The 13,302-nt window shown below is 45.3% G+C and overlaps 2 pseudogenes; one reads left to right on the top strand and one right to left on the bottom strand.

The window, feature by feature from the left end:
• The first annotated feature begins 498 nt into the window (after window positions 1–498).
• Window positions 499–9,853, top strand: LOC136529173 (probable amino-acid acetyltransferase NAGS2, chloroplastic; annotated as a pseudogene).
• A 61-nt stretch (window positions 9,854–9,914) lies between these two features.
• LOC136529187 (UDP-glucosyltransferase UGT13248-like) lies at window positions 9,915–11,351 on the bottom strand (annotated as a pseudogene).
• Window positions 11,352–13,302: the final 1,951 nt, after the last annotated feature.

Here is a 13,302-nt window from a genome sequence, read left to right as displayed (position 1 = left end):
TAAAATTAAAAAAAATTCACCTCTGCCGCACACGTTGCTCCCCCGCTCCAGCACTCCTTCCCTCCCGGAGTCCCCAGCCCTGCTCGCTCCCGCCGCGCGCTCTCTCTGACAACCAAAATAGTTTTTTAAGAAAGAGGTCGTCGATATTTGGGTTATACTTCTCAAATAACTTTAAATAGGTTTTTTTTATTAGGGATTGATTTTGGATCTGTTACTTCTTATTTTGAGTTTGAGGAGCCGTTGCTTGTTGGAGACAGTCCGCCGCATCGCCGTCGGCCGTCGCCGTCTTCGTCTCGGCCTCTCGGCGCTCACCTCACCCTCCGCCCTCGCCATGGGCCACCCACTATAATAATCTGACGGCGAGTCGGCGAATGAGCGAAAGGGAAAAATGCGAATCGGAAAAGTCCAGCGGGTGACGACCAGGACACGGGGGCGGACGCCGGACGCCGGACGCGCCACCGCTGGTGGCGTGTGTATATAAAAGCCCCCTCCTCCGGTCCTCCCCGAGTCTCCACTTCCCACAAACCCCCCAACCACGGGCCTCGTGCTCGGACCCGGTAACCCGGACTGGCTGCGCGCCAATTCGCCCGCCGCTCTCGCTCCTGCAGCCTGCTCCTCTCTTTCCCTTCTCGCCGCGTACGTACGCCCGCCCACCCCGTTCGCGCCACCTAACCCCACCCGATCCCGAGGCTACCAGCACTAGGCGTCGTCCTCCGCAGGAACGGCAGCCGGGCTCCCGCCTGATGGCGGCGTCCCTCGCCGCCGCCTCCGCCTCCGCCGCGCGCCTCGCCGCCGCCGCCGAGGTGCCGGGGTCGGCGCGGCCTTGCTGCCCCGGGAGGCTCGCGGCGAGCTTCCCCTGCGCCGGGCGGTGCCGGCGCCCCGCCGCGAGCGTGCGGTGCGGAGGTGGGGGTTTGCCCGCGGCGGCGGCGGCAGGAGGCGGAGGAAGGGGGCCGCTTCGTCGGCTGGTTCCGGGAGGCGTGGCCGTACATCCGGGGCCACCGGGGCAGCACCTTCGTCGTCGTCATCTCAGGGGAGGTCGTGGCCGGCCCGCACCTCGACAGCATTCTGCAGGTATCCCTCCCCCGCACCTCGAAGGAAGTGAAACGAGATGCTTGCTGTGATGCTGATGGCTCTGTTCCACGCAAACTGAAGAGGTTTTTGCTGATTTGATTTGGTGCCAATTTGGAGGGAGGCTGTTTATGAAATCGATTGACTTTTGGATGATGTTTGAAAGCAGTGAAATGGCTATTTTTCTTTCTTTAGGGGAAAAATATGTCTTTATTAAAGTATCAGGAACTGAAACTACTTACTTTTATCACCTTCACCGAATTGAGAGAATCGACCCTTTTCATAAGCTTCATAGTGTTATAGTGGCGGTCGTAAGCGGTATTTCAACCATTTTCAGGCCTGATTTTAGTTCACCTATGATATGGAATGGCTATGGATAGATGGATTAGCAGAGAAACCCAGGATAGCCGCCGTTTCTCGGGGACTACCTTAGGATTTCTTCTTGCTTGATTACAATCAGTACCGGATTCTCTCTTTTATAGAGACAACTTACTTGACCCCTAAGTAATATCCTAACCGAATCAATCTATCTTATTCCTTTCCTAACAAACCAATCTAATCTAATCTAAGCCGGTACTGTCCACGCGCTACAGTACCGCGTGGGCCCCTGGTCCGGCTCCACTTGCCATAACACTACTCCACCCCTCCAAGACAACTTGTCCTCGAGCTGTGGCCATTGCTAGGGGTTCTGCATGATGAGGTTGTAGGGCACAACAATGCGCTTGGCATACGTGAAAACCTCGTCGTCGTCCATGTCGTGTAGCACGCGGATGTTGCCCATGATTGAGCGGACGTGGTGCACCGCCTCGACGACGTTGCCCATGCCGGCCTTCCCCTTGGTCCGGATCATGGCGGCGCCCTCGCGGACCTTGTGGAGCGCCTCGCCAAGGTCGCGGCAGCCACAGACGAAGGAGATGCAGGACGTCGGCGGCGGGGGTCAGCACCTTGCTCTTGTCCACGTAGTCGAACGCCGACTGGCCTTTGGGCTGCAGGGACGGCTGCTAGCAGTGCTGCGTCGTTGTTGTCGTACGCCGTCACCACGCTGCTATGGATCAGGGTATGGGTCGTCGGGGTCGGAGATGGTGACGACGTCCTGGCCCTGTCCCTCCAGTGCGGCGGCACATAGCGTTGAACAGCGTTGGCGCCCACCGAAGCGGCTACCAGGTTGGCGTTCGCGTTGGCATGGCTGACAGCGGCGATGGCCATGTCCCTCCAAGGCCTGCACAGGAAGGCGGGGGCGGCTGAAGGCGACCGTGGCGGCGGTGGGTGTCGCTGCTGCCCACACTTTCTTCTCTTCCTGGAATTTCTCCAAGCGCGCAATGCGCTCATCATGCGAATTCAACCGCTTGTTAATGGTGGAGAGTTGCGCAAGGATATAGTCAAGCTTGGCATTGATGGCCGCAGGATCGATGACGAGGCCGGCCATGGATGGCGATGCCTCGGGACTGATCTCCGATACCAATTGATATGGAATGGCTACGGATAGATGGATTAGCAAAGAAACCCAGGATAGCCGCCGTTTCTCGGGGACTACCTTAGGATTTCTTCTTGCTTAATTACAATCAATACTGGATTCTCTCTTTTATAGAGACAACTTACTTGACCCCTAAGTAATATCCTAACCGAATCAATCTATCTTATTCCTTTCCTAACAAACCAAACCAATCTAATCTAATCTAATCTAATCCGGTACTGTCCACGTGCTACAGTACCGTGTGGGCCCCTGGTCCGGCTCCACTTGCCATAACAACCTATTGATCGAGTTTGGATATCAATTGAGCTTCTACGAGACGAGGTCACGATAAGTAGTGAAAGTTGCTCATTCCGGTGGGTTTATGATTTTTCGGGCCTTCTTTGACTCACCTACCGTTTTGTTAAAAGGATTTCAGCTAACCAGTTGAACGTGTATTCCAACTTTCCAATATAGTCTCAGTTATCTGTTTCTGTCCTCACCCAGTCTTGCTCCGAAAACTATTATTTTGCAAAATCTTGGATAGCTTTGCCTTTTGCTTCTCTGGCCAAGGAAAGGACAATTTTCTTTTAGAAAAATAAGTACGATTGTATAGTTTTTTTTCCTGAAGCATTTATGCTTCTTCCTAAGGGGTTTCATTTCATTCTCTATCCAGTGAGAGAGAGATGTTCTGAGTAATATATATGATTAGGCAGGCGAGTAGCTTTATTACATAAAACTTATTTACAATTAACTTAATCTAGTAAGAGTATTGTAACTGAGCATCATGGAAGGAGATGTATGATAGGATAATATCTGGTGGATTTGCTCTAATGACCATTGGCTGCCAGCTACAGAGTCAGGACAAAAACTCTGCTAATAACTATGATACACCTAGTTATTTTCTACCATCAGCTGTGCTGTTCGATTTCTACCCACTGCCACCTTTAATTTTATTGTTATCTATTTATCTGACCACTTTATTCTCTGATTCCTTACCGTGCCCCATGCTACTTGTTTTCTTTCATCGAGCAATTTGTCCTATTAAGCCTATTATTATATACTAGGGCTATATGAAATGCAAATTTGCTAAAGTTTTGTCATCTGTGGCAGAGTCTTGTACTACCTGTTATTATATAATAAGCAGGTTGCTATGGTGCATGGCATGCCTACTTTGTTGTCCTGCTTCATAATATTTATTTTTGTGTACAGGATATATCCCTTCTTCATGGTCTTGGGATCAAATTTGTTCTTGTTCCTGGAACACATGTCCAGATTGATAAGCTTTTGGCTGAGAGAGGTTAGCTACAGCTTTTTGCATCCTTACTCTTGTGACCACTTTTGAAGGGCGGGCCTGGTGCAAGCGGTAGAGTCTTACCGCCTGTGACCGGAAGGTCCTGGGTTCGAGTCGCGGTCTCCTCGCATTACACAGGCGAGGGTAAGGCTTGCCACTGACACCCTTCCCCAGACCCCGCATAGAGCGGGAGCTCTCTGCACTGGGTACGCCCTTTTTACTCTTGTGACCACTTTAATGGTTTGTGTTCTCAGCCTCTGTTCTCATTTCTGCAGTGCTACATAAGATCATTGCTCAATAGCACTTTTTCTTTGTCCCAGAAAAACATTATATCCCTATCCTCGTTTTCTTTATTCAACACCATACGATGTGACACCTGAGCATCATGGAAGATAAATAACTTTCAAATTGCTTAATGGAATACTTTTTTAGATGATGGAAAGAGAGTTCCTGCCTTTTGCATCCTCCAGTGCATGTGGCCCAATTTATTATTGCATAGTCTCATTATTAAAGAAAGGGAAATATGAAAGGCAATTGTAACAATTCTATCACATCATCTCTAAACTTGTTGGTGTAGCACCAAAATTAGCATATTCTTAGGTGTTCATATATTTATTGGTGATGCACCCAAATTACAAGTAGTGACTTAAGTTGTTAAAACTGTTGCGGTTCATGCTTTTCTGTTTGCACTCTTAACTAATTTTCTTCTATTTCCCAAGCATGAAATGTTTACTTTGTTTTCTTTATTTCACTATGGCGATGTGTTTGTGGTGTCCAATAAGCTCAGTTTTGTGAATTTCACAGGGAAGAAGGCTAAGTATGCTGGTCGCTACCGTATTACCGATTCAGATTCATTAGATGCTGCAATGGAGGCAGCTGGTCGAATACGGCTAACTATAGAAGCGAAGCTGTCTCCTGGACCACCAATGTTAAATCTCCGTCGGCATGGTGTTAATGGCCGTTGGCACGAAATCTCTGATAATGTTGCAAGTGGAAATTTCCTTGGTGCTAAGGTTAGTACAATCATGCTGGTTCTTTACTGCATATTCTTGTTCATTTATATGTAGATGCAAATTGCATCATCGTATCACATTGTGGGAATAGCTAATGGAAAGAAAATGTAAACACAAATATTAGGGTATCACTATATCAAGAGTAGTGTTTCTTAACAATATTGCTTCTAGTTGTATTGATGAGGCATCGGGTGGAGAAGAAGAGGTATAAGGTGGGGAGACCTTGCAAAAAATAAGAAAAGAAAAGGTGGGGAGGAATGCTTGGGGTGCTATGTGGATCAGTTTTGGGTCTAACTCTGCCACATCCTGAAAAAAAAACGAGGTGTAGTGTACCTGCTTAATAATGTGTTTTTTGGCAACCGCGCCATGGCACCACCCTTCATGTTGGTACTATACTGTTCCCTTCATGGCACCACCCTTTCAGTGAAATAGATGAAGGAAAACTTATGTTTGTGTGCATCTCAAATGACTTGGACCTTAGTCCTGAGATGCTGAATTGACTTACCTCTCTCTTCTTTTGGCAGAGGCGAGGGGTTGTTGGTGGCATTGATTATGGATTCACTGGTGAAGTTAAAAAAATAGATGTTTCACGGATAAGAGAAAGGCTTGATAGAGATAGTATAGTTGTTGTGAGCAACATGGGGTACTCCAGCGCAGGAGAGGTCTTAAATTGCAAGTATGCCACTTACTCCATTCATATCTGTAGCTTTGTTATTAACTTTAGATCACCGACTCTATGTCAAGTTCTCAAATAATATGTGCTCATCATCCAAGTGACACTACAATTTACCATAAAAAGTTTCATGTGTCTTTACTCTTGGTAAAGCTCTGAGAAAAAAAAAGATGCAGTGTTCGCAGTAACTCCACAGCACCAGTTCATATTTATATGGTCTAACAAACTTATTTTGGCTTATTTTCAGTACCTATGAAGTTGCTACAGCATGTGCTTTATCCATAGAGGCAGACAAGCTTATTTGCATTGTTGATGGCCAAATATTTGATGAGCATGGCCGAGTCAATCGTTTTATGTCTATTGAAGAAGCAGATATGTTGATCAGAACACGTGCTAAGCAGAGTGAAATTGCTGCAAATTATGTGAAGGTTGTTGATGAGGAGGACATCAATCATGTCCGCTACCTCCCAATGAAACATGATACAGAACATGGTTTGAATGTAAGGGACCATATTAATGGGTATACTGTATCTTTTCGGAATGGTGTGGGTTTCAACAATGGAAATGGTCTGTCTGGTGAGCAAGGGTTTGCTATTGGTGGGGAGGAGCGCTTGAGCAGGTCAAATGGCTACCTTTCAGAGTTAGCAGCGGCAGCATACGTATGCCATGTAAGTATTGAGCTTCTACATGTGTTTGAGCAATTTTGCATGATTTATTGATTCCTAATTTTTTATCGTGGTACAAAGTCTATTATGTTCCCAATTTGGTTTTCCTGCAACATGTTACTCCTGCTTGCTTTGTAAGTTTCCAGCAATGTTCAATAACATCACTGTATGCAGGATGCCCATATTTTCATAAGTGCTATTAAATCTGTGCATGTTTCTACTTTGGGTGACATCTAACTGCACTCATTTGCGTGCACTGTCATGTATAAATATTTTTTGTACAAAATCACTATCTTGCACAAGGCACCTTTCTCCTCTTGAATGATTGTTCCTTTGTCCAATTATCTAAGTTCAGTGGTACTAAAACAGTTCATTCTGAAGCATTACAAATGATACTCTCAACTGTTAGTTCTGTTAAAGGGAAAGGTAAGGCAAATCAGAATCTATTCAGACTGCCATGTCATTGTTGTAGAACAATTCTAGCAAAATTTAAGTATGTCTACCATTTCCCTTGTCTAAAGTCTAAACTGTTCTTGGATATGCATCAGTGAATGAAATCTGATGGCTATCATCCTTTAGTTATTATTTTTTTTATGATGCAGCAATATGTGACATACTATGTTGTTTTGCTTGTTTTCTTTTGTCCTAATTATAGTTTCCTTATTCTTCTCATGTCAGGGTGGTGTCCAAAGAGTGCATATCGTAGATGGTACTGTTGGTGGATCATTGTTGCTAGAACTATTCTCTAGAGATGGTGTTGGAACGATGATAGCTAGGTATAATAGAACTGTTTTTTCCATGTTAGCTGCCAATGAACATAGCAGCTTGGGTGTGTAAGCCCCTATTGGCTTTAGTATCTGTGATGTACATAGATGCATCTTGAGCAAGTGTTTTTTACATGTTTCTCTTAGCTTACAAGAAGTCTGCCCCCTGAACCCTGTTAAAAATAATGCAGTGCATGGAATCCATGTTCGTCTTTTACCTAATTTTCCTATCTTCTTGAAATGGAATGCTTCAATTCCGTGTCAAAATATATGTTAGATGACAGGGCGATTCTCTTAACGAAATCACTGGTGGATATTTGACTATATACCATACTGTATAAAATAATATAAAAAATAATGATCTCTTTCTGGTTTTGCTATTATAATGGTTGTAAATGGCATATTGGCTAGAAAGACTTTTTTTATCTAGTTTCAAGTTTATTGTTTTACATGTCTGTGGGAGTTCCCAGTTATCTATCATCATAATATGTAAGGGCAAGAAAATGGAATATGATATTCAATTAAAGAATGCTTTAGCATGTGATCTAGTGTAGGACTTCTTGAATGCTCATATCCTTGTATCTTTAACAAGAAGAATGTGGGCATTGATGTTTTTCCTCATATTTTTGTAGGGATATGTATGAAGGAACAAGAATGGCAAGAGAGGAAGATCTTTCTGGTATTAGAAAGATCATTCGTCCTCTAGAAGAATCCGGTGTCCTGGTGCGCCGAACAGATAAAGAGGTCATTATTTTCTCATCTTCTGAACAAAACATCGATGAATTCAGGAGTTCTGTATGTTTGTGTCTGTCTAGTCATTTATGCAACTGAACAGAGAATTCTTTTGTTTCATTAGCTTCTTGAAGCATTGCCATCATTTATTGTCGTGGAAAGAGATGGCTCAATCATAGCGTGTGCTGCCCTCTTCCCTTTTCTTGAGGATAAATCTGGGGAAGTTGCTGCTATTGCTGTATCTGAAGAATGTCGAGGTCAAGGTCAAGGAGACAAATTACTTGGTATGACTGCATTTTTAGCATATTCTAATTGCTTTGTATGAATTAACATAACTTACTCGGTTCAGGGTAGATAAGTGTTTGTACTAGGGTTTTAGAAATTGGTTTACTTCAACGAGGACCAATGTAGATTGCCTGGGTCAATAGATGACTAGGCTGACTTTTCTCTTTTTTGTCTTGGAATTTGTATAGCATTTTTATTTGATATCGCAAGAATTTATTTCTAAGTAAAAAAAGAAAAAAATCAAGAAGCCAAAGGATCAACTGCAAAAAAACTGAAAACAAGGGATCTTCCCTATTTCCTATTGTTTCCCTAAAAAAGAGTACTGAAGGCAGGTCGGTAATTTCAGAACCAACAAGGTTCTAGAATGTACCCCAAAAAAATGAAAGCCAGGGGGGTCTGATTGTATCTGGAACTTTGGTATAGTATTTATTTATTTTATCCTTTCACTGCAAACTTGGAGAAAGTTTCTCAAGTGCTTCTTTTTCAGGCCTGTTCGCTGCGGCTTTAAGCGGCAGCTGCTTGTAGTTATTTTGGCTGCAATATGTACTGTTACATGAACTAAAAGCCTGCAGCCGCTCATGTTCATTTTGCATTTCTGTCGTGTTGGTCGGTATATATTCTGTACAATAAACTCATTATTTTTAATTCCTTTCCAAAGATGCATTAAAAGGAGACTAAAGCATCCATCCTGGTTTCATGAGGAATCGAGATTTTAACCAAGAGTGGAGGCCCATGTAGCGCACAGTAGCGACACGTGGCTGCAAGCTGCTGGTCGGGAGTTTGACTCCCGGTTCACACGCACACGCACACGCACACGCAAAAAGATCCCTCATTTAGCCTGGAAGTCTTGGCTCCCTGTGGTGCCTCTTGCGCTGGCCGAGTGCCTTGCTGGCTATGGTGCTGGCCCAGTTTCAACGAACAGTCAGGGTTCGGGGCTTTTGTTGAGGTTTCTACCTACATGCAATTCCCGAGGAGGTTTTCACTGGCTGGTCAATTTTTATCTTTATTTTGTTTTTTTGGAGATTTTAACCAAGAACATGTATTTGAAATTTAACTAATTTGGCCACCTTTTCTGTTTGCGTGGTCACATTTGCACTAGTTCTAATTTGCAATGCTAAAATCTAGAACTATTTAGTTTGTGGAGCAGCAAACTACAATTTATTAAGCATTCAAATACTTATCATGGTAATATTTTTTCAGATTATGTTGAGAAGAAAGCTTTATCCCTTGGACTTGAGAAAATATTCTTGCTTACTACACGGACAGCAGATTGGTATGCACATGTGTTCTAGTAGTGATGATTGATGAGAATGTTTTATATGCTTGGGCAATTTCTTTTTAAGAATACCAGATAGTAAGAATTATTGTGTAGGCAGCTGATCTCAATCTGGTATGCTTTATGTCAAATACTGAAACCTGGTCAATCTCAATACATTACTAGGAAGTAGGGACTACTATTAGCCAAATTCTTTGCTTGCCAGGACAAGAAAACATCCATCCAAACACACATGAGACATGGCCAGACGCAATTGAAATCGTTGCTGATCTGGTCACGCGAGAAAAGGATGTTTCTTATTTTGTTTGATGAATATCCTGCAGGTTTGTTCGTCGCGGCTTCGAGGAGTGCTCGATCGAGTCCCTGCCTTTGGTGAGGAGAAAACGTATCAACCTTTCGCGCGGGTCAAAATACTACATGAAGCGGCTCCAGGCAGCAGAGATTGGGCATATGGCTGTCAACGGTTTTGCCATGAGATGATTAGTGCTGCAAACAAAGCATGTCTACAAATATAGTTGGACATGAGGTTTCTTTGATGACCTCTGCAGTTGCTTGTACATCGTAGAAATATGTATTTATTGTGCAAGTAAATAATCAGTCAATACTCGAAGATGTGGCTGTGGTGTTTCTTGAGTTGATTTCTTCCTGAGCATAGCACTGCTGGAAAGAGTTGTTGATCTGGACAACTTCGCTTTTAAATTGACAAATACTTTGCTGCAAATTCAGCAATGTTCTTGTCAGAGCTCCCTCCTTCCTGCATCGCCTCCTTTGCCTTCTTCAATCTTCATACATTTCGCCGCATTCTGCCTGAACTCTGTTCTCTCCCCTTCCATCACTTCTCGGATGCACCTCTCCACCTCCTCCCTCTTCAGCAAGCCCTTCTCGTCAAGCTGCAGCCGCAGACCGATCCGCCACGCGCTCTCCACATACTTGGCCGTGGTTGGCTGGTCTGCCGACCGCGGTAAGCCCACCATCGGCACGACGGCGACGATCGCCTCCGTCGCCGAGTTCCATCCGCAGTGCGTGATGAAACAACCCGTGGCCTTATGCGACAAGACCTATAGCTCTAGCTGAGGGCACCAGGGCACGACGAGGCCGTTCTCCCTGCACCTGTCGCCGAGATCCTGGGAGAGCTTCTGCGCCTCGTCGGACCTCACGACCCAGATGAACGGCCTGCCGGAATCGCACAGCCCGTTGCCGAGCTCGTGGAGCTCGTCGGCGTCCAGGCTATAGACGGTCCCGTAAGAAGCAAGGACGACAGAGCAAGGGAGCTGCCTGTCCAGCCACTCCATCGTCGGCGCGCTGCTGCTGAAGAAGCTCACGCCGGAGGTCTTGTTGGACGGCAGCCGGCCGTCGTCGAGGTAGAAGGACGGCAGGGCTGGGCCGACCGTCTTGGCGCGCCACGTCGTCTCCATGTACTCTGCCTCCAGTGGCTCGAGGTCTCGGAACGAGTTGACGAACACGGCGGCGGCGTCCGCGAGGAACTCGAACTGACCGATGGACACCTTGAGGTACTGGGGGTAGAGCTCTGGCGCCACCACGAAGGGCGGCAGGTCCTCCGCTGCCAGGTCCACGGCGACCACCTCCCGCCGCCGGAGCGCGCCCTCGTCCGCCATCGGCAGCGTCGCGCGCCCCGCCCACGCCTCCCCGTAGATGAGGTCCACGGCGCAGGACTGCGACAGGAACGCCGCGGTCGGGACGCCCGCGGCGCTCGCCACCCGCTGCGCCCACGGCATGTGTGGGTCGTACACCACCACGGCCGGGGCCCTCCCCGCCCGGGCCTCGGCGTCGATGACCCGCTGCCAGCGTCTCCGACCCCACGGCCTCCAGCCACCGGCAGTACTCCACGGGGTCCGAGCACGACGCCATGCCGCCCTCGTCGAACCCGTCGGAGATGGGCCGCTACGGGGAAGGGCGCGCCGGCGGCAGGAGAGGTGGACAGCACGTACCGGGTGGTCACCAGCGTGGGAGCCACGGCCGTGGTACGCGAGGCGGTGGCCGAACTGGATCATCGGGTTCATGTGGCCCTACGCCGGCAGGGGCACCAGCAGGACGTGGACGCCGCTGGGCTCTCGGCCGTAACAGGAGCCTGTCGTCGTCATTGCTGCGCTCGAGCTCTCCATTATTGTGGTTGCGGTGGCTTGGGGAGGATAGCTAATTAGCATAAGATATACCGGTGCTATCCACTCTACGTCCCAAAATAAATAATGTTTTTTTTATTTTTAATCTTCTTGTTTGATCATAAGTCTTATTTAATTTTTTTACGTAAATAACAAAATAATTAAGTCATTATTAAAGTATATCTAATAGTAGAATAAGTCATAGCAAAAATAAATAATATTTATATAAAAAATTTGAATATGATGAATAGTGAAACAAGAAGTTATTTTAGCACAGAGGAGGTATGGCTGTGAGTGTGATCCCTTGTACTACTTGGGCAGTTGGGCTGCATATTTTATTACAGCTGCTGGCTGCTGCTCCTGCTACGATGGAGCAAGTGACAAGTTTTGAGGAAGGTTCCTGACATCCAATGGCACGACGAGTTTGCTTTGAACATTCTTTGACACTTTGACTGCAATTCTAGGATTGTTCAGCCTGGTTCATTTCGGCTTATTCGTTCGTATCTAGCTTATAATCTACGATTTAAACAGTATTTTTCTCTCACATCAAATCAGTCAGCAGTACTTTCAGCTATGGCTTATAAGCCAATTCAGCCGAAACGAACAGGCTAAACGATAGCGCGAGAGCCACTCGCCACCGTAAAAGAAAGTTTTGTCTATACAACACTTAAATTGGGAATTCCGTTCCCAAGATACAGACTTGTAGCTTAGTTAAGAAGATAGAGTCAAAATGACTCATAAAAATATGCTCATCAGAACAGCATAGCTACAATAGCTGTCCAAGCAGACATCGGTGATTTCTCCATCTGAGGCGCCGGGCCAAGAGAGAAGAAAGAGAGAGATGAAGAGAAGTGCAGTTACTGGGACGATCTTGAGGAGAAAATATCTGTTGGACCATTGATGAAGGTTTTGGCTCGGTTCGCTTTCTCTTATAATCTATCTTTTTTCAGCTTAGTTTTTTAGTTAGAATAGTATTTTTCTCTCACAATAAATCAGTCGGAATAATATTTCGATTTGTTTTTTCAGCGAAACGAACGGGTCCTATGTTAGCATGAATCCTTGATGTGCGTAGGATTGGCACGGTGTGATCTCTCATCGTTGGTGATTATCTGCAGGACAGGAACATGCCTGCTCGGTTCTCGGAAGCAATGGAACGATGCCACACTACCACAAACCGGCACTTTACTGAGTGTCGGAGGCTTTACCGAGTGTATTTTATCAGACACTCGGTAAAGACGGTCTTTGCCGAGTGCCAAATAAAATACACTCGGCAAAAAAAACACTCGACAAAATGTGTCTTTGCCGAGTGCCTTTTTCTGGCACTCGGTAAATATGTATTTTGTCGAGTGCTATTTTTCGGCACACGGCAAAATGCGTCTTTGCCGAGTGCCTTTTTTCTGGCACTCGGCAAATATGTATTTTGCCGAGTGCCTTTGTTTTGGCACTTGGTAAAGAGGCATTTTGCTGTGTGCATTTTTTCTGGCCCTCGGCAAATTAATTTTTAAAGCAATTTTTGAGGTCCTAAATAAATTCAAATGAAAAAATTTTCAACTACAAAGTTGTATAACTTCTCAAGATGTACAAAGTTTATTTTGGTCATTTCTTCATTTGACAAAGCGACAATAACGTTGTTCATAAAATCTACATCTCTCATATCTCTCATATTAGTTTCAAGAAAGTAGAAGTGAGATATATAAGATTTGTGAATAATGTTACTACCACTATATCGGATGAACAAATGACCAAAATAAACTTTATAGATCTTGAGAAGTTATGAAATTTTGTAGTTGGCAACATTTTGATTTGAAATCATCTTGTCATGAAAAACGACGTTTGAATTTTAAAATTTTAAAATTTGAATTTTTCAAAAGACCTCGGATGGAAAAACTTCCTAAATGAAAATTGTAGATCTCCAAAATTTATGAAACTATGTAGTTGACAACTTTTTGATTTGAAATTATC

The sequence above is a fragment of the Miscanthus floridulus genome, chromosome 2, assembly GCF_019320115.1.
Source record: "Miscanthus floridulus cultivar M001 chromosome 2, ASM1932011v1, whole genome shotgun sequence".
NCBI classification, from domain to species: domain Eukaryota; kingdom Viridiplantae; phylum Streptophyta; class Magnoliopsida; order Poales; family Poaceae; genus Miscanthus; species Miscanthus floridulus.
This window is presented reverse-complemented; position numbering and strand designations above follow the sequence as displayed.